The 21,779-nt window shown below is 36.8% G+C and overlaps 1 protein-coding gene across 2 annotated transcripts in view; it reads left to right on the forward strand.

Moving 5' to 3' along the window:
* Positions 1-21,779, forward strand: part of LOC134670254 (serine/arginine repetitive matrix protein 1-like) — a 109,611-nt gene that overhangs the window by 23,334 nt on the left and 64,498 nt on the right. The window lies entirely within an intron of this gene.

A 21,779-nucleotide genomic window follows, 5' to 3' on the forward strand; every position in this document is an offset into this window, starting at 1 on the left:
CAGAGTTGTTATTGTTTACTTCTAACTGTTTATATACGACAATAAAGAAAGGCACCAAAGAGTTAAGTTACATTTTATTTGACTCTCAATTTGCATCACTATTAGGTACCAACACGTTATAATAATTAATTCCTCGATTAAAATCTCAACTGCCGTCAATAAAATTGATCGATACGATCTGAACAAGTTAATGATAGATAAGCTTAATTAACTAAATGTTTGCTAATGTAGGTCGATAGTCCTTAGGCAATTGCAGAATTAATGTATGAAGCTCATACAATTCATACATTACATACTGAACTGCAATGCCGTAATAAAACTTGTAAGTGTGAAGTAAAGGTTGAAGCTTACACTTCATTAGCACGTGGGGTCCAACCGAACCAATATGTGCAGTATCCTGTATGAAAAAAATTGTTTGTCCACTATCGTCTAAAAATCCTGGTTTCCTGCTTTATTATCCTAGATAGGTATATTGTGTCTCGGTTTTATTAGAAATGAATTACAATATACACTGCACTTACTGTTGTATTCTGCTTATGTCAGTTTTAAATGTTATGTGTTGATTTGTGTTTGTTTTCCGTGTCAATGGGTACACTGAAAACCAGTGCTCATCCTAACGATACTTATATGCTGCGACACAATCTGAGTTATTATTTTCTGCAACCACCCGCACAGAAAAGAAGGCAACTTCTAATTGAATTAGTTAGGTTCTAAGGTATAAAACTGTCTATGCTCTTGATTTAAATGGAAACAAACGGATACAATAATTCTGTCCGAGTTTACTACTAACTATTTTAGCCACACTAACTTTTCACCTAAGTTTTAAATCTCGGTGTCACACTACGAGCGGTGCCTTGTCTTGAATTTTTCTAATAAGGCATAGCGCTACTAGTGGTCTACGATGCTGAGAAAAACGTAACTCGCTTTATCAATTCACTAGAGCAAAAGTAACATAATATTATTGCGACGCTATGCGACGTAAGCGTCAGCCGCCATAAGGTACCTTTTGCCGTGGAACGTCACATATCTTTACTATTTCATATCAAGTGAATCTCTAATTCATTTCCCGAAGCGCGCCGAATTATATCTATCGCTACGGCATTCTAAGTGGGCCCGAAATGACAGACTAAGAGAGCGCAATTACTTCTTCACAACGCACTTTCGGGCAAAAATGTTTGGAAAGTGCATGACAGTGAGTTCCGTATTCCAAGCTAAAATTCTATAAATACTTAATCGTCTTGTCTACATAAATATAACTCATTCATCAATCATGTCCCATATTATCTAGGACAAATCTAACTTCAAAAAGTTCATCATAACCTGTTAGAATTTCAAAGTTTTAAAATTTATCCAGCTCTAATGGAACTTAAGGAATCTTATTTTGCCTATATCACTCGAAGTGTACATATTTTGCTCATAAGCACTCATATATATTAGGGCGAACATTAAAGCGCGGCTACTGTGTCAAAACAAGTGCGAAATTTATTCGGTTATTAAAGTTACAAACGAATTGATAATCTCATCCTTCTGTTGTTTTGAAGTCCTGTTAACTATAGGTATCATGTTAGCTAAAACGTGCTCTAAGATTTTTACAAAACATTCGAGGAACAAAAGTTCCAGTCGAAATGCAAAATGGAGCGGCAGTTTATTCAGATGAGTGTTCACATAAATCGATGGGGATTTTGAAATTATAATTTGTTCACCGAGATAGTTCGCCGCGGGGCCGCGCCCACGCCGCTGCACCGTGGTTTTGCAGCTAGAGCGGTCAAAGACCAGAACAATTTTTCATAAAATAGAATCTACAACAACGAGAATTACACAGATTTTAATTTTTAATAAGCAGAAACGTCTGTGAACGATGCTATTAAGCTTAGTATACATTTAAAAGTGGAAAAAATACTGTCTTGGGTGAGACTTGAACTCACGGCCTGTGGTTCGATACTCCAGCGCTCTGCCATCTAAGCCACCAAGACCTCATGGATGATCATGGCCAGCAAATCTTTCCACTATATTATGGGTCAAGGGTCAACCAAGACAGTAATTTTTCAACTTTTAAATTTATTACACAGATTGTCTAGATTGCTTAAAAACTAGTTATGCCCATGTTAAATGCAATTGACTGGACCTGATTGAAGGTTTTAGACCGTTATATATTACAACCAAAACATAATTTCCAGCTAAGTAATTAGCAAAATTAAGTATCATAGCTTAAGTTGATAATGAATTCAATATTTATATTTTATGCCTTTTAATCTGTAATAAATAGTATTAAATAGTTTCTTGGACAATGTCTAAGAAACTCATCAAAAAAAAAAAAAATCTACTTCGAGAATGATTCGTCGTTGGATTGAATGGTTGAGGAAATAGTAAATGTCGAAATAGAAAAAATATAATAATGTTAAAATGTTGCCTTTATATTTAAATATCGTTAGAATCTAAAATAATGCTTCTGTCTACCACTTGAACCACTGTGCAATGTAGTGCGCAAGCGCTTTACCGCTTTTTGCAAAACAAAAGGTTATTGCTGTTTTTGAAGTTTATTTTATTGTTGTTAGAGTGGGGAGAGGCTTTTAGGTCCACACATATAATACGAGTAAGTATAATAACTTTAAGATCGTAGTGTAAAATAGTAAAAACCTATCAACTAACGCTATACTTAAAAAAAAAGAACCTTTTAAGTAAGTATAATCGTATTTGTTGTTTTTACAATCTAATTATAAACACTGAAGCGTAAAGCGCAAATTGAGTTACTTTAAAATAAGATGGTAATTTAAACTTTAAAGTAATAATATTCCAAGTTTATTGGTGTCGGGGAACCCGTAAATTCAGCGGCTTCACCGCTGTAAGCCAAAGCGATATTTAGTAAATCGTTCCATATTGCTTGCAACCAACAATAATAGCACCGCAACAGAAGTGACGTAAGTCCACAGTACAGCGGGAAAAGCTTTCCATTTAGAAGTTCTATGCATATACTTTAAAGGGTTAAATTTAGCAGTATTTTTTCTAATATATACAACCTTTTAAGTTTGAAGAGGGAATAATGCAAACGCCCGGGGCGCTCGCGCCGGGCGCGTTGTTACAATAATCAAATAAATTGAATAATTATTCGTATAATTTGTGAATAATTATCCAATTTAGATACAACAAATGCTAAGCTTGTTTGTGCTTGTTAATTTTTAAATAATTAAACCGGTTTGATACGTAGGTAGGTACTTGTTTGATAGCTAGATATTTGGGGTAGAGTCTTTATTATATACCTATCTAATGTATGTATTGCAATCAATGTCTTTTTTTTTATTATGAATGGGCTTACTCATGGCCACAGACTAGCCGAGGCGTAGACGTGGCCTACGATGGAGCGAGCACGCCCAGAAGGTGCCTGTTCACTCTTGATTTGAAGGTTGCCGGGTTATAAGAACACGGAAATATAGACGCCGGCAAGGAATTCCATTCCTTAAACTGAATTCCTTGAAGTGTCTTCTAATATTGTGAAGTACTCATTTTATTTTTGTACTTAATTTCGGTACATGTACATATTTTTAATGTATTTTTTTATATAATTTTTGTAGGCATATATGTTTTTCTGGTAATTATAGTTTATTACTAAGTGGGTCAAGATCTAGGTAACTATTTTTACTACTTGTGTCATTGTCATATTTATTTCAACATCGTTCTATTTAAGTACATAATATATATACATGTTATATTTCGTCTGAAATATCGGAATAACAATAAGAAATAAACCAACATAAAAATATCATCTATAGTAAAGTTACTTAAGAGCATTTAAATAATCACGATTATTTAGTAGTGGCGATAGTGTGCATGGGCTCTTAATATCGAGTTTTGAGCCAATAGGCCATACATTGTTGTAGTATAGAGATTTATATTGGGATACATCTCTCAGCATGGCACAATTGAGCGGGGGCGGATTGCGACAATGAAAGTACGCGTCGCCATCGAAAGTGTTCGCGTTCGTCGCTGGAAACCACGATGCTTTATGACCACTTATTGGAATATTGTTTTTGTTTTTTCCCCACAAGCGCAACTCTCACACCTTATCACCCACTCTCACACATAATTTTTATGTTCTCCAACTGTTACATACTCTTTTTGGTAAGTCCCAAGATACAGGCTCAGCCTAGTTTGGGGCATACCGGACACCTCAATCATTCAATCAATGTCTTTATTTTGCATATAGTGGTACATTCTAAAAGTAATTAGAAGATACAAGTCACACAATTTACCAACATCTGGCATGCAAAATATGGTGGAAACAAATATGTATTCCGAAATTTAAAAACTACCATGCAAATCATTATACCTATGTCAATACATTCATGTACGATGTTCTTAATTATTATCAATAAATTTATTCTTATTGTTGTATTTAAATTTGAATTCACTATCATTTGTAAATAGTGCAGGGAATAGAGTCAAGTTTACAGGATCGCAAATATATAATTTTTTAAATAGGTAGATCCAGATTGGTCTAGGTATGTCTAGGTGGATTTAGAAGAACTGTTGTGTTGTAGTACGTTCTACTAACATGCTTGGTAAAAAATACGTTTATTTTACCAAATTACCTTATACGTTTATTTTAATAATTGCATTCTTACTTAATTTTAATGACAAAAAACTAGCGTTCAAAGTGACACAAGGGAACGAAATCAAGGTAACGAGTGACATGAAAAGCTATTCATCAAAATAATTTTCTTTTACAAACTTTCCTCAAAATCCAAATACTTATAATAATGTTGAAAGAACACATCTCTATGTTGCTGATACGTTACAAAAGTTAGAATAGGTATTAAAGTTGTAATAAAATATAATATGATAAAATTGTAATGAATTAACAAATTCTATTCTAAAGAAAATTTGTCATAAAATATCGAATAATATAATATGAATGATACAATTTAACCATTAGGATTACCCTACATTAAGTTTATGAATAAGGGGCTCAGCAAACGACTATCTTTTGCAAGTATGTAGGTACCTTATTTCAAGGAGTATAATCAGAAGGAGCTGTGAGCGTCGTTACGTAAAATCACCTAACCTGTGTAGCTTTTATAGACACTTACACCAGATCGTGACTAAAAGTAGCAAATAATATGAATGGCGTATTGAGATACTTCCTTCCTCATTTGAACGACGATAGAACAAGGGGCCTATTCGACTCGTTAGTTGACGTGGCCACCAACTATCCACTTTTTCCATAAATTTACAAAAATAAACATTATTATGTGTACCTAATTTGGGTCTGTATAACTATTTAGTCGTTTTTAACATAGTTTTAGCTGATGGTTTGGCATGTAAATAAATATTAAGGTCAATGTGGCGAAGTCCGGCATACTTTATTTTTTTTTTGACTTTGGAGTGATCTAGTTCCGTTAATTATTCACCTATGTTACTGCTTGTAATCGCATACGACGAAGAATTTAATAATTAATAGTTTAGCCTTAGTGACAGATCATTTCAAGCACAAATTAAGCAAAATTAATGGCATTTTTTTAAATTCGGCGAGTAGACGGACTTCCCATGCAGTTTAAGGGAAGTCCGTCTAGTTATGATATCAGCCAATCTATGGGTGCGTATATGTTCATAGTCAAATTCCTAAAAAGAACGGATCAAGACAATGAAAAGTGTACTTTAAACTTGTTAATATACGGTTCAGATTCGAAATAAACACCATTTTTCTAAAACAAAGGCAAGTCCGGCATATACTACAAAAATGGGGTGGTAAACCTTTTTTGCCAAATAATTAAACGTATTTATTTCTTTGATTTCCGAAATAAAAGGTCAATAGTGATTTTAAAATGATTTTTTATCGTTTCTTTTAATTTACTGAGATCAAAATTTAATAAAGTAACATCATGCGCAAGGTCAGGAGGATTTATTGATACCTTATCAAATCGTTATATTATTAAAGTCGCAAAAACAGTTGGTAATCTCTGATTATATATATGCATATAGATTATATTACGCATATGACGGACTTGCCTTGAACATAATAGACGGACTTTCCAACTTAGTCAAATTTTAATATGGTAAATTGTGGAACGTATAATTACAAAACTAAGCTAATTTCTGATATTTTAAAAATAGAATAAAGACAGCTGGTTCTTATGCTACCTACGTAGGTACTTTCTGATGCACAATCTTTTCAAAAACTATTTTTAATAATTTTTTTTCGAACGGCTGTCGCACTATGACTTCGAGTTCAAAACACGAAATGACTTGTTGAGGCGGATTGCTCTGAAGTTGGTTGTCACAGCGCCATCTGTTTTACAGTGACGGAACTAGCGCGAAAAATTGGTTAATCGACTGGATTCCAAAGTCGCATACGCCTTCAAATTCAAAAGTTATAACGTGTTGACGGACTTGCCTTGTAGACGGACTTACCCGCATTGACCTTATAAAAAATATTTAGGTACATACAAGATAAACAGTGGTCCTACTAAACGGAATTAATAACTAGCTTGAATCTAATATAGGCCACTGAAGCATTGTACCAAGGATGCTGGCGGCATTTCCTCGCTGTATCGCAATTCTGATACGTTGTAGCCGCCAGGTAGCCGCCAGCAATTCGGTCACCAAATAATTAAATGAATATAGTAGCCACATCACCACCGTCCTGTGATTCGGATAAGGCGAGTTGTTCCCTTCGTCCGCAACAAAGTAGTAGGGTACGGTTAAAAACAAAACAGCACTAACACTAACACAATGCTACGCGTATCTTCACGCATAAACCAAGTCTTTTGAAATCAGTTAAACACCAGAGCTCACCTATTTCGTATTTCAGCGTAATAGGCTGCGGCTTCGCCAATTGGAAACACTTGCAATCCCACTATATCTTTTTTGTTCCAAGCAATTTGAACACTGGCGATCTAAGTGTGCGCATGGCCAGTAATTTGACCTTACCAGGCATTAGTACGTCGTGCTTTCAACGTGCTATAATAAAACCAAGTTTCGCTACAAGCAACTCGTTATGCGTGGATATGACCTTTTCGTATACGTAACTTAATGTCATTATTTTCGATGTCTTTAACGGAATTGACGTAAGTCACGTAAGTTATTTCATATTTCCACCGTGCTAGCGGACATTGCAGTTGCGTGTAGCAAGTGTATAAATGAAGTTTTCGTCGCGTAAAGCTAACAATTATGTGTATGTGTGTTTAATATCTGAGTGCCGTTCAAAATATAAAAAAAAGGATTCCTATAAATACGAGTAGCTGAAGAGGTTTTGTATAAGGAAGGCAGCATGTTCGTTTGTCCTGTATAAATTAAACTTTCTACCATCCTGATTTCTCTCGGCAGTTATCTCCTTAAAGCTATCGTAAGTAACATCTAAGGGAACATAAATAGCGAAACTGTTTTCTCATCACCGATAAAATAATGTTTCCTTGATTGGGTTGAAAAGGTCTTACGACGCACATAATTAGGCCCCGGGCCGTACTTTATTCGCACTTATCTCGCGAGTGCCTCATCCAGCGGCCTATTTGCTAGCCCAGATGAGCCGGGTAGCTCTCGGGACAATAATTTAAGATGTTTAGATAACATCTACAAGCCTGCGCGGTGTGCACAAGAATTCATGTGATCACCTTTAGATCCAATCTCAGATATAGCCTCGCCAAGGTGATGTTACGAAAAATTATCTCCTACTATAGGCCCTGTTTATTGTCAAAGATTATGAATCCCATAGCCGGGTAGCGTGTAAGCGCGTCCCGTATTTGTTCATTAATATTTATAAGCCCGCGGCGCTGTAAACCCTGTGGGAATGGCATAAAGAGATCATTTGTGGTATTATTTTATTTGAAATGAGACCGGGTCTGTTGTTAATGCTTAGAGGAAGCAGTTTCGATCATTATTATGACGGCTGTATCGTGTCCCGTGAATGGTTTATGTCCATCTGCTGGACATGTTCCTTTGCAACATGAAACTTGATTCAAATAAACTATGGTTGACTGTTGGAATGTAGGTATTTTTTATTGAATACAAAGCTCGCTGTTTGAGCCATCGATTTATTTTAAGCGTTTGATTGCCTTGACCTTAACGAACAAAAGGGTATGTTTTATGGCTGTTTTATAGATAAATCAAAATGGTGGCGATAGTCCTTTACAATGAATCGTTAAAGTTAATTACAAGTGCGCGCGCGCAGCCCGCGCCGGCGCAAGTGCAAGTAGCGATGGCGCCTCAATTCACAATATTTATTTAAATATTGATATAATTAAATATACAATACAATACAAATACTCTTTATTTCACACCTCATTACAGAAAACAATACAAATAATAGGTTAAACAACAGGCGGTCTTATCACTAAAAAGAGATCTCTTCCAGACAACCTTTAGGTAGCGGGAAATAAGTGTTTTTAACAACGATAACGAAAACCACAATGTTCTATGTATCACGCCGATCACATCCAATAAAAGTAATTTACAAATACAGTCCATTCCGGTGTTTTAATGACACGTAAGGGTTAAGCGTGGTGGACAGCACAATTACAATGATGTACTTTGTTTAGTTTTATAATTTCTATATCAGCATCTTGATAGATTCAGTGAAGGGGACGGACTGAAAATCAGCGCTGCGCAGTCAATTTGTAATGAAAAGGCCGACGCAGCGTATGCTGAGCTCATGCAATTTCTTTAATGTTAAAGACCTATCTGATTTACTTTTTGTGTGGCAATAATTGGTTTCTAATTTTTATTTTAGATAAACGAAAAGTAGCACAACAAACTGGGAAACATTCGTTTTCTTATACTCGACAATATTCTACTATGTAGATACCTACTAATATTTTGAGACTTTCTATTATCTCAAACTTAAACTCAAATGATGTACTTATTTTTGATGTATTTGCAAACATAGGTAATAAACAGCAAACATATTTTTATCGCCCGCAGCCCTCGTTTGGACCGCAGCACTACATTTGGACCATCGTGCCATATTTATTGCCTCATTTTATTAAGCTCACGCATTGTTGTAATTAAATTTCAACAAATCTGATTTCCGTTTAAAATTATTCACTGAAATTTGTTCGAGATATATGTATTCGTAGGTAAATGGAAGATAGGCAAAGAATATAAAGTAACAAAAAAATATTTTTACAACAACATACGTCTACGTAAGGATAGTTTTGTACAGGAATATAAAATTGTTTAATTTTTTTTCTAGAAGAATTTTGTTGAGAGAAAGAGTCTAATGACAAGGAGTGAATATTTAAAATAGGTGGTTAAAAAAGTATTTTCACCACACCAACCCGAAGCAAATATTAAATGTAAAATATCAAACAAAATCAAATCCAAATGAATGTTATTAAATATTTATCATCCAAAATCATCATTTAAAAGTCAATTCTACCAGCAAACATAAGAAAACAACTCAATATTTTTCATTTGATTATGTACTTTGCTTCACATGTGAATAAAATGCAACTTTGCTATCAGTTTTTGAAGTGCAAAGTAAGCCTTTCCGAGCGCGTGTGGTGAAAAAGTATAAAAATACATTAACTTGTCCCCGTTTTTTCCCAAACCTACTGAATTAAGTTGTTTTGTTAGATAACCACCCACGCCATGTCTGCTATATCTAGTGTTACCTAAAGGAATTTTTTTTATCACCTTGTCAGCATGATTATATCCATGGCAAATTGCAAACCTTTTTAGTACTAAGAGTTGGTCAGTTAATAAGTACGCCGCATATTAAATAAACGAACCGAAATAAATAAACAATAAATGGAACCCTAAAAAGGCACATATTTAAGTACACACTTATATAAAAAAATATATAATTCTTTTAGCCTGTAAAGTGGTGTAACAGTGCGGTAACAAATTTATATTTACTTGGATTTTTTCCAAGAGAAATGCGGCATGTACTTAAATCATATCGTGATGTCTAGAAAAAGTTAATTGGCTGTAGCGTGACCGCCATTACCCGGCAATTATTAATTTGTCTTCGTACATTATTTCAACGTACTTGACCCGAACAGCTTCTTTAATGGCTTGGTTCCTGGCTGATTCTGAGGACAGCCCGAAATGACGAACCGTCAGTCAGATTTGAATTGGAAAAGTATCGCAGTCAACCTCGCTGCATTCCTACAATTAATATTTTAGGAATTCTATCGTTTTAGCTGTGCCGTTCATGGATTACCATTAATTTATCTACTCCTCGGTATCAAAATTATCAGTGACAATCAGCTTCACCTTCTTGGCTGCCCTATTTTAGATCAATCTTTCGACGAATATGTCAATGCCAAAATCCAAAATTTCAATTCTGTTTCGGAACGCCTACTAAAAATTAATATGCATACCGCCTTTTCCATCATTCGATATTGCCTTTTCGTACCCAAATTTACATATGTTCTCCGCTGTAGTCACCTTTGGAAGCATCCCACCCTACTTTTAAAACTTGACTCCTTAATTCAGGATACCCTCTCATCTGTTCTCAACATACGTTTTGAAGAAAGGTCCTGGACCCAGGCCTCTCTGCCTATTCGGCACGGTGGCCTGGGTATCCGCAAAATTTCCAGTGTGTCGCTGCCTGCCTTCTTGTCCTCGGTGCATAGTGCTCAAAACCTAATTGGAGGCATTTTATCTCGCTCTCTCGGGGCCATAGAGGCAGCACATTGCACCGAGGCCAAGAATGTTTGGTCACTAACCTGCAGCAACACGGACCCGCCTGCCAATCCTTGCTCGCAGAGGCAATGGGACGAGCCGCTCTGCCGTCTAGTACGGAATAATCTCGTTGATACGTCAACTAGTACGGCGGAGCGAGCTCGTCTCCTTGCCACTGCGGAGTGGGAGTCGGGTCTGTGGCTACAAGCCCTACCTTCTCCATCCATAGGGACCCTATTGGACAACAACACCTTCAGACTGGCGACTTGTTTGCGCATAGGGACTGTAACAAACGTCCCCCATCACTGCCGTTGTGGTGCCATGGTGGACAAATTTGGACATCATGGACTTTCCTGCGGCAGAAGCGCCGGACGCATACCCAGACACGCCAGCATCAACGACGTCATCCGAAGGGCCTTTGTCAGCGTCAAAGTCCCGGCCATACTCGAGCCCGTCGGTTTGGCTAGGGACGATGGCAAGAGGCCCGACGGTATGACGTTGGTGCCTTGGAAGATGGGACGGCCTCTAGTCTGGGATGCCACATGTGTTGACACCCTCGCGCCGTCCCACCTTCCGGGCACCAGCAGAGATGCTGGTCATGCCGCGTCCATGGCAGAAGACCTCAAACGCCGCAAATATGCTACCCTTGGCAGTAGTTATATTTTTGAGGCGTTTGGGGTCGAAACGCTGGGGCCGTGGGGGCCAAGCGCGCGCCGTATATACAGGGCCTTAGCGGAGCGCCTTATAGATGCCGCAGGAGACCAGAGGGCTGGCCAGTATTTTGCTCAACGCATAAGTATTGCCATACAACGTGGCAATGCGGCCAGCCTTCTGGGCACACTGCCCATCGGCAGTGACTTGGGGGACGTTTTTTATTTATAGGCTTTTTATTTCAGAATAGAATAGAATAGAATGTTTTTATTCGTGACAAAACTTATAGATAAAACAACAGGTAATACAGTTTTAAGTTTATTTAGTTTAGAGATAGTTTGTATTATTATTTGTAAGCTAATTTAATGTTTTATATTTACTTAATTATTTGTTAATTAAAATTCTCCAAGGTAAAATTAGTAAATAAATATTTAATATGTTAATTATTTCCTTTTTCATGTTCATAATAAAAACACGCGGTTCAAAACAAAATCGCGAATAAAGTTTCGCATGACATGTTAGAGAAATATATAGTAAATATTTATTAGTGCATACGTACTTAATATACATACTTAAAAAAAACATAATTAAATAACTAACCTACAAAACTTAAACTATATCTAAAAATAAATAAAACTAAACTTAAAATAAAAGATTATAAAATATCCACCTGCGGCATGGTGCCGTAGATGCTGCTGCCGTAAATTAATACTTAATATACAAAAATAAATGCCATGTCTTTCGACGCGTGGATAGAAAAACGTGTTATAAATACGAGTGGTATGTAAATTTAAATCGTAAACACTAAATCGATAAATGGAATATCGGAAAATAAACAAGTTGCAACGCGATAGTGCAGTTAGTTTATGAATGAACGATGAAAACCTGATAAAAAATACTGAACTCGACTCGCGTGTGTTTAGCAATTTAGCCGCGCTCACGAAGCCAGCAATATTATTATCATAAGATCGATTGAGTTATCTTTTGCAAATTATGCTGATTATACAAATTAAAACAATTATTTTTCTATATAATAAACGATTTTGAGAACATTAAAAATGGATTTAAAATCTGACCTCGTTAATCCGAATCATCATTATCTTATTATCTAAGCAAAGTTTACTCGCAGTATTAATTAAATATTACCTTTGAATTTTACAAATTGCCTACTAAGATATTAAATTCATTTATGATTGCAAGCACCGTCCGAGCCTCGTTACGTTTACCAAGAAGGCAGCATCAATTGAATCAAATGGTTCATTACACGGAGTGGCCCTTATAGGTTCCAATATCCATGTTAGTAAACTATAAAGCAAGATGTTAGACAGCAAAATAAATGTAAACTGAAACGCTTATTTCCATAAAACCTAATGCTAAGGAGCTACAATAATAAACAGTGTTTAGGGTTCCGTATCAGAAAGGTGTTCAGACTATAATTTTTATTATATATGTCGGGAATTGTGGGCGTATCATACTATCGGCAGCACATTAGAACCTTCAATCGTGGATGACGAGGGCCTTCAATGAAATATGATGTCCAACTCACAAACTTTACTGCACAAGACTCATTACAAATCACAGCACGCGATACGTTTCTTATCTTAAGCAAACCAGGAGCCGCCGCAGACGTCATCTTCTCCCGTTCATTCTCATCGTGCTTCCTCTCAAGATTGATTGACAGCATAACTTCAATTGTTCTGCACTTCAATTGTTTTTAACAGCGCACTCTATGACGTCTTGGCGGGACTGCGTCGAACGCCACTCAGGTGTACGTAACACCCTAGTTTGTTCTATTTGTCAAGGTTTGCATGATAAAATGCCTCTTGAAGGCGATAGATAGCACATTTCAGCCATTCTCCGACATATATGTTACTAAACTTGAGCCCTCTGTTCATCCTTTTAAAACCTGTAGGTATTTACTCGGGTTATTTACTCGGGTACTGGGATGGGATGGGATGTATGAAGATTATCTATTTTGGAGATTGTGCAGGATCGAGATAATTGGCGTTTTCTCGTGTCGGAGGCCAAGACTCATTTTGGGTCGCTGCGCCATTAAGTAGTACAAACTATAATAAAAATTAAATGTGACCAAAACTATAAAGCAAATGTATGTCGCAATTAATAGCTAATAAAAACCGTCCAAGCTCCAATAGACAAATTAAAAAACAAAAAACGTGCCAAAGTTACGTACGAAACTACTAAACCCTCGGGGCAAGTCCGACTCGTACTTGGCAAATTTTCACCCGTAGCGAGGAGTCTGGCAACAAGAATCGAGCTTTAACGGGCCTATTAAAGGGTACATTCAGGCGAATTGCAAAAACATGCTGGCAATTAGAGTTAAGTGCCGGGTTCAATTCCTTGTTGGCTGCAGGGGCGGGAGCGAGGTTCCTATACGCAATAGACGAGCCGCCTGTTGCGTTATTATCCATTCAGAGCCGACAGATTGCAAGATATGGTCTATTTAATAATATAGGCACCGACTTACAAACGCAGACCCGTATTAGGAACGTGTAATATTACGTCTAAGTGGGCAAACTGTGTTATAAACATGTGCTAGTCCGCGAGATGTGTGGTTGAGCATTAATTGGAAACTGTTTACCACGTTTTGCTGTTCGGGGTGTACATCTTTGCATATATTTTGTTATTATGTTTAGTTAAGAACTAAAGGATGACTCAGGTTAGACCGGGCCGTGTCCGGGCCGGAGCTTCCAACGCAGATGTTTTCTATGGAAAGCATCACGTGATCTCCTGTCATATTATAGAAAAGTAAGCTCCGGAAGCTCCGGCCCGGACACGGCCCAGTCTAACGTGAGTCATCCTTAATAGATACCTACATGCAGCAAGAATAAATAAATAAATATTATAGGGACATTCTTGCACAAATTGATAAAGTCTCATCACAGTAAGCTCAAGAAGGCTTGTGTTGTGGGTACTCAGACAACGATAAAATAAATATAATATACAAATATGTACTTTTAAGTAAGTACATAGAAAACATCCATGACTCAGGAACAAATTTAATATATATGCTCATCACATAAATAAATTGCCTTTACCAGGATTCGAACCCAATATGTTTATATTTGTATTTGTTTGCGGAAGAATATGTTTGTATTTTTTTCATTACATAATTTGGTAATTGTTCAAGTGAAGTGTTGTTTACCGAAAATGTCGCTAATTTTGGTGCGTTTGTAGGTAATTTAACGCAATATAAAATAAATAGGTATTAAGTGGTCTGAAACTAAAAACTGTATAGGACATGTTGGAGCTATTGTTTCATTGGATTGCAACCGCAGATTCATTAATGTTGCAACGTTACTGCAGCGGCGTTAACGCGAGTGCTCTCATTGGCATTTCTTTTACAAAATTGAGTGCCATTGAATGTCATTTTTATGATTAACAACTTAGCAAAAACTTTATTGACCTTATTTTTTAAGAACATGGCTTGAACATTTCGGATTACTTTCTCCAATTCTGTAACCGTTTCGAATTCACCCGTAAACTCTTCCGCTGATTTTAGCTTCTGTATGACCAGTATATCTGATTCTTACTTCAACAATTCTAAATTAAGAAAAAAATCTAATTAAGGTTTTGTAAACGGTGCCCAATTTATTAACATATGTATTTCATGTAGTCCAATGAGATATGACTAGACATCGTACATTTTATAGCATTTTTGGTGCAGCGGAGTACGTGGTGTTAACGGAATTGGTATAGATAATTCCAACTGGAATTATAAATTTAGGTTAATATTAACGTAATTAAGGCTCATTAATGTTTAGGGTTGAAATTGTTTATACCAATTCTTTACACTACTCCGCTGCACCGAAAATGCTATAAAAGTTACGATCTCTGGCTGTCTGGTTATGACCATATTACCCGTTTTTAAATAAATTTGATCGTATATTGTTGATACCGAATACCCACCTGTGCAGATGGAAGCACCACGCCCCCCATCCCCAAGCGTGCGGCGGCCATAAACAGTGGAGATGCACAATGCGTATACGCATTTAGGTACCTAGGGAACTAAAGACGTATGGGCTAACAGCCAACCAAAGGGACTACCGCGAACCACGTTCGACGTGTTGCCTCTCAGTCGCACTTGTCAATTCGCACGTAACTGTAACAGAGAGGCAATACGTCGAAAGTGGTTCGCGGTAGGCCCTCAGGGAAAGAGGCATTTGTATTACGAGGCGATTTGCTTTGTCAAGGAAACAAAAAATGTAACACACACTTAAAACAAGTTGGGAACAAGTTTATTAAGTTAAATAGCTGTGTTAAAGTAAAATTGCTAAAGGTTTAAGTGAACCTAGACTTTTATTCTAAAACGTATTTAAGTGAAATGACTATATCTCGTTCTCTTTATTAAATCTAGATTGCAGTTTATAAATTATTATTTTTAGGTATGAGGTGGCCATAGGAACTCTGTGATGAAACAACGCAACCTAATTGTGTTAGGGGTTTTTAGAATTGTCTCGATGAGTATTAGTTGTCTGTTGTAAGAAAAGTACAGTCAGCGATAAAAGCTTGTACCAAAAATGAAATTTTTGCCAAAAACTTTTTGTAAGAAAAGTTTGTTTCCAAAAACTCATTACTACTTCTCATAATAGCGAACTGGTGGCCACTTCAACTGTATAAAAACATATCGATTTTCAATCTAGGACGTTTGACCAGACCCTTACCAACTTTCTTGGTAGCTACCATGCTCGTTATCCAGCGTTGCGTGTTTTCTTCCTATTAGATACAATTCTATCCCGAAGCTATTGTGATTGTTAGATTATCCGCTTCCTTGGCATTTCGACGAGTGACGTAACTTATGAGCCACGAACGGTGGTCGGTATTCTGAGGGCCTACCGCGAACTACGTTCGACGTGTTGCCCCCCTGTCACACTTACGTACGAATTTACAAGTGCGACAGAGGCAACACGTCGAACGTGGTTCGCGGTAGGCCCGCTGCTACTTATCAGAAGTGTAAAACAAATTGTGGACGCCGTTTAACCTTTATGAATGATAAATGTGTATTAAAGTGCTGTGGTAGCTGTGTTCGGGCGTGTGACTTTTAAGCCGGGGGTCACGAGTTCAAATCCTGGTCACAAACTAGGATGTTAGAATATTTAATAATAGAAATGTCGACTAGTTTCCACACTCGTCTCTAAAAAAAAGTTACTCTCGATTTTGTTTTTGTGATTTCATTAATAAATCATTGTAACTAGTTACTCCGTGAACCATGGATCAAAACATACGTATAGATACCTAGAGGTAACACGTCAGTACAACTTCCTTGATTATGGGAAGACTTCCAAAGTGTCTAATGGTTACGAAGATAATTTTTAAGAAAAAAAAACCGACTTCCATGGGGGCCGATGAAAGATTATTGTAGATGGTACACTATGTAGAAAAGGAGGTAAAACCACCCACTTTTCTACTAGCATTTCGCTTCTGTATAATGGCTCCTCTACAGGATGGGCCAACGTCGGCCACTCCAAGGGACGCAGCCATGCGGTAGAATGAGATAGCAATATCACTTGCTCCCTCTAACGCATAAATGCGTCCCTTGGAGTGGCCGGCGTTGGCCCATCTTGAAGAGGAGCCATGAGGGTCGTAGTTCTAGCCTAACCTAACCCACTCCTCAGATAGCAGTTCGGTTCTGTCCGGCTCGCAGTTCGAACATAATCAAACCCACTTTTCAAGTAGCATTTCGTTTCTGTAAGGCTCGCAGTTCTAACCTAACCTAATCCTTGTTCGGTTCTGTGAGGATCGCAGTTCAAACCTAACCTAACCCACTGAATGGCGCATGCCGTGCGGTGTACGGGGGTTTAAGCGGGAGGGGCTAGTAAGATTGGCATCATCGTACTTTATACCTACATTAATTTTATGGTAGGTAATCATAGTTGTTTATTTAGTTAAGGTATCATAGTGGTTTTCTGGGTCAAGGTCCGGGTCCGAGTCCGGGTCCGAATCCGGTTCCGAGTCCAGGTACAGGTCCGAACTGGATCCGGGTATGAGTCCGAGTCCCATCCAAGTCAAAATCGAAATTCGTAATCACCAAACGTGTACCATGCGTCATTGAAGAGTTCTGTTCTGGTCATCATCAGCAGTTCCACTTCATCAAATGCGACAGTTTTTAATGTAAATGCTTGATTTTATGATGAAAATACAAAAAAATCTATACTTATGCCTTTAATATTTGAGGAGTTCCCTCGATTCCTTATAGATCCCATCATCAGAACTCGAGCTTGACAAAAATGTGGCTTAAAAACTTAACTTGCTTAACGAACATAACGAAAAGGAAAAATCGCCAAACGTGAACTATGCGTCGTTTAAGAGTTCTGTTCTGATCATCATCAGCAGTTCCATTTCATCAAATGCAACAGTTTTTTAATGAAAACGCTTGATTTTCTGATGTAAATTTAAAAATCTCTATACGCATGCCTTTAAGATTTGAGGAGTTCCCTTGATTCCTCATGGATCCCATCATCAGAACTCGAGCTTGACAAAAATGTGGCTTAAAAACTTAACTTGCTTAACAAACATAACGACGAGGACAAATCGCCAACCGTGAACTATGCGTCGTTGAAGAGTTCTGTTCTGATCATCATCAGCAGTTCCACTTCATCAAATGCAACAGTTTTTAATGAAAATGCTTGATTTTCTGATGTAAATACAAAAATCTCTATACGCATGCCTTTAAGATTTGAGGAGTTCCCGTGATTCCTCATGGATCCCATCATCAGAACTCGAGCTTGACAAAAATGTGGCTTAAAAACTTAACTTGCTTAACAAACATAACGCAGAGGACAAATCGCCAACCGTGAACTATGCGTCGTTAAAGAGTTCCGTTCTGATCATCATCAGCAGTTCCACTTCATCAAATGTCACTTTTTTGGGTGTATATGCTTAATTTGTTGATAAAAACCCAAAAATCACTATATGTATGCCTTTAAGATTTGAGGAGTTCCCTCGATTCCTCATGGATCCCATCATCAGAACTGGGTTTTGATAAAAACGGGACCAATCTGTATGTATATACATTCAATCAAAAAAAGAATTTTCAAAATCGATCTAGTAATGACGGAGATATGGAGTAACAAACATAAAAAAAAATAAAAATAAAAAAAATAAAAAAAAACATACAACCGAATTGATAACCTCCTTCTTTGAGATTTGGAAGTCGGTTAAAAAGCGTTCACTAGCAACTTCCTTATGATGAAAATCTACACAGAACAAACTCTTATTACTCGCATTTCGACCACCATAACAGAACTATAATTACATAAAGCTACTAGAATATTCGCGTCTCTGCGTCTAAAAACTCATTGTTTCGTCTATAACCCAGATTTTCTGAGTAGTAAACTTGTTATATAATTATAACTTGTAAAAATATGACATAGTAAGCATATTTGTATACCTTGTATGTTAAGCATAGTACCCGCTACTCGAGATTTTATGGAACCAAAGAGTAGCATAAAAGTAAGTCATAAAATGAAAATTAATATTCGAGCATAAAAACTGATTGCACTCGTATACAAATCGATTAAAAATAATCCAATCAACGAGGATTACCATTAGGTAATTAAGGTAATATAAAATAGTGCTTACATTTACAATTAGAATTCCTATAAATACTATACATATGCGTACCTATGCACTGCAATGTTGATGAAATAACTTGTTCGTATCACTTTCCCTAGAAAGTACAGAAAAATATCTGAATATTTTATTGAATTTTTATTAAGCGTTGACCTTGCCCACACTCGTGTAGCTGAACTATCTTTGTTATTAAACACAGATACATATAAAGGATTATTCACAAGATATTATAGTTTAGATATCAACTAGTTCTCTTTTGCAGTGCAATTCGTACAACCAATATCACTTTTACGTTAGATAGAGTAAGATATCTATTAGATGTGAATTGGATCTCACAGGATATTACTCCTGTGGAAAACGTTCCAGAGTATCTCCAGAATCGCGCAAATGTTAAATTTGACAGGTTAGATCTTAAACATAATCGTTATCGTATCTTGTTGATGTCTAAAAGATATCTAATAGATGTCTATTTCAAAATCCGAGTCGGGCCCATCGTCTACTTTAGGTACGCTTTAACATTGTCGGTAATGTAACGTTGACAAAATTCGGATGTGGATGTTGTGAATCGCTGTGCCAAATAACCATTGACCATAAAAAAGTAATAAAAGTCTGTGTAAAGTGTCATTCTATGGAACTTGCTAACTGTGTAAACTAACGTCACTAGTAAATTCATAATTCTTTGACAATTTCAATATGGCGGTTTGTTTACATAGTTTGCAAGTTCCATAGAATTACACTTTAGGATTTCGTATACATCACACTTAAATAATAAATAGGTACTTACCTATAATACTATATCCTCGTTGATTGGTATAAAAACTGTAGCATTTCCAGCCAGTTAGCCATCTAACACCCACAGCAAGGTAGCAACATAATTTACTATCATAAGCGGGTATAAATCTCCGGCCAGAGGATCGATAGCTCGCCGGGTAGCAGCTAGCAGTCATTAGCCGCGTTATTTATCGCGGCTCGGTCGATCAGCAATCACGTAGCTTCATATCTAGCTGGGTAATACAATATAGGACTCTAGGACCGAGGCATGTGTACAATTGGTATACGAGAATGTGATATTGACGAGAATTCAATCTGATAATACGAGCGTCTAACATTCGGCCCGATTCGAACTTTAATATACGTCAGTTAATATATCTATAAACGATATGGATTAGATATGTCAGTGTCAAATGTGAGGTTCCTTCAAACAAAAACTTCACTTTTGACATTGACATATCTAATCCATATCGTTTCTAGATCTATTAATCGACGTATCTTAAAGTTCGAATCGGGTCGATTGTTATTAAAGGACCGTCCTTTGGAGAAAAGTATTTGAAGGATAGAGCAGACTTGTTTATCGCATCATTAATTGTACTATTTATTTTATTACTGTTTGGCGGATCAGGTGCGGATCATATAGGTATTACTGTAGGTTCATGTATGGATAACTTCTTATAGGGAATATCTTGTTATTGGTACTATTATGAATTTGGTTATTGGAACGAAGGCAAGAAAATATGTGATATGCTGTGTTGAATAAAATATCGTCCAAAATTAACATCCAAGATGAATTTGGTTATTGGAATAAAGATGTGAAAACATGTGAAATGCTGTGTTGAATAAAATATCGTCCAAAATTAAAATCCTATCATTGGATTTTAATGTTGGACGATATTTTAGTCGCCTTAGTCGAATTTAATAGAAAAACGAATAATGAATAAGCATCTACACTTCCGTAGACTGACATGTAAAATTGCCCAACTGTTATATAAAATACCAGACAGTCATTAATTTCATTGTTTCAAAGTTAATTAAAACCCAGTGGGTACTCAAACCTTGGACTTTAATCATCCATATTGTTCATTAACAATATCCATAAAAGCCTGTATTTGTATGTAGGCTGGATTTATGACTATGTATAAAATAATTGCTAATTGGGTTGTATGTTATTTAATGTTTTCGGTTTGCACTTATATCACTACAATCACGCATAACTACAGATTATCTTAAAATATGTACATATATTATTACGTTTCGATTTTTTTTCTATTCAAATAGGTACCTACATATACAATGAATAAAATAACAAACCAGCTTAGTACACATTAACAAATAACACACACAACACACAGTACCTACACATTATAATAAGTGTTATAAAATGAATATACGAGTAAAACTGCAATTAACTTCAATTAAGATAGCAGTCTGGCTCAGAGGGGCTACCGCGAAAACCGAAATTCGCAAATTGCGGGGATCTTTCTCTTTTACTCCTATGAAGGCGTAATAAGAGTGACAGAGAAAAATGCCCGCAATTTGCGAACTTCGATTTTCGCGGTTATAGCCCAGGAAAGACATAAACGCGCTGCGCTACGATGATGGTATATTCGTATTCACGGTAGCTCCTTAGCGTTATCATTAATTTGTTTATTGACTGCGCACTGCACTGTGTGCAGTGTCCTCCTCCTTGCGTAGTATTCCTCAATATTGAGGGTCGTGAACTCCATTTTGTATCACTTTCTCTCTTACGATCTTTCTCCATCTGTTTCTGTCTTTGGCGGTGTGGAGAGCCATGTGAACTGTGGAGTCAAGAGCGGTGCGGATCTGGTCAGACCAACGTATTGGACTGCGTCCACGTCCAGGCCTTCTCCCATCCACTTTTCCGGCTAAATACAAAAAGCTTTTCGAGGTTATCACCTTTCCTTGCTATATGTGCAGTGTATATGTATAATTTATTTTATATGTTTTGACAGTGATTTAGCTCCCTGTAAGTAGGTATATCTTCCGATGTGTCGGAAGCCGGTGTTGCTCGAAGGGTATATCTCATCAATAACGACGTTGATGTATTTCTGTTATAATGTTATATAAAAAGTATTTATTATAAAAGAGACACATCAGCGTTGTTATTGTTGTGTCTCAATAAAATA

This window comes from Cydia fagiglandana, chromosome 13 (assembly GCF_963556715.1).
Source record: "Cydia fagiglandana chromosome 13, ilCydFagi1.1, whole genome shotgun sequence".
Taxonomy (NCBI): Eukaryota; Metazoa; Arthropoda; class Insecta; order Lepidoptera; family Tortricidae; genus Cydia; species Cydia fagiglandana.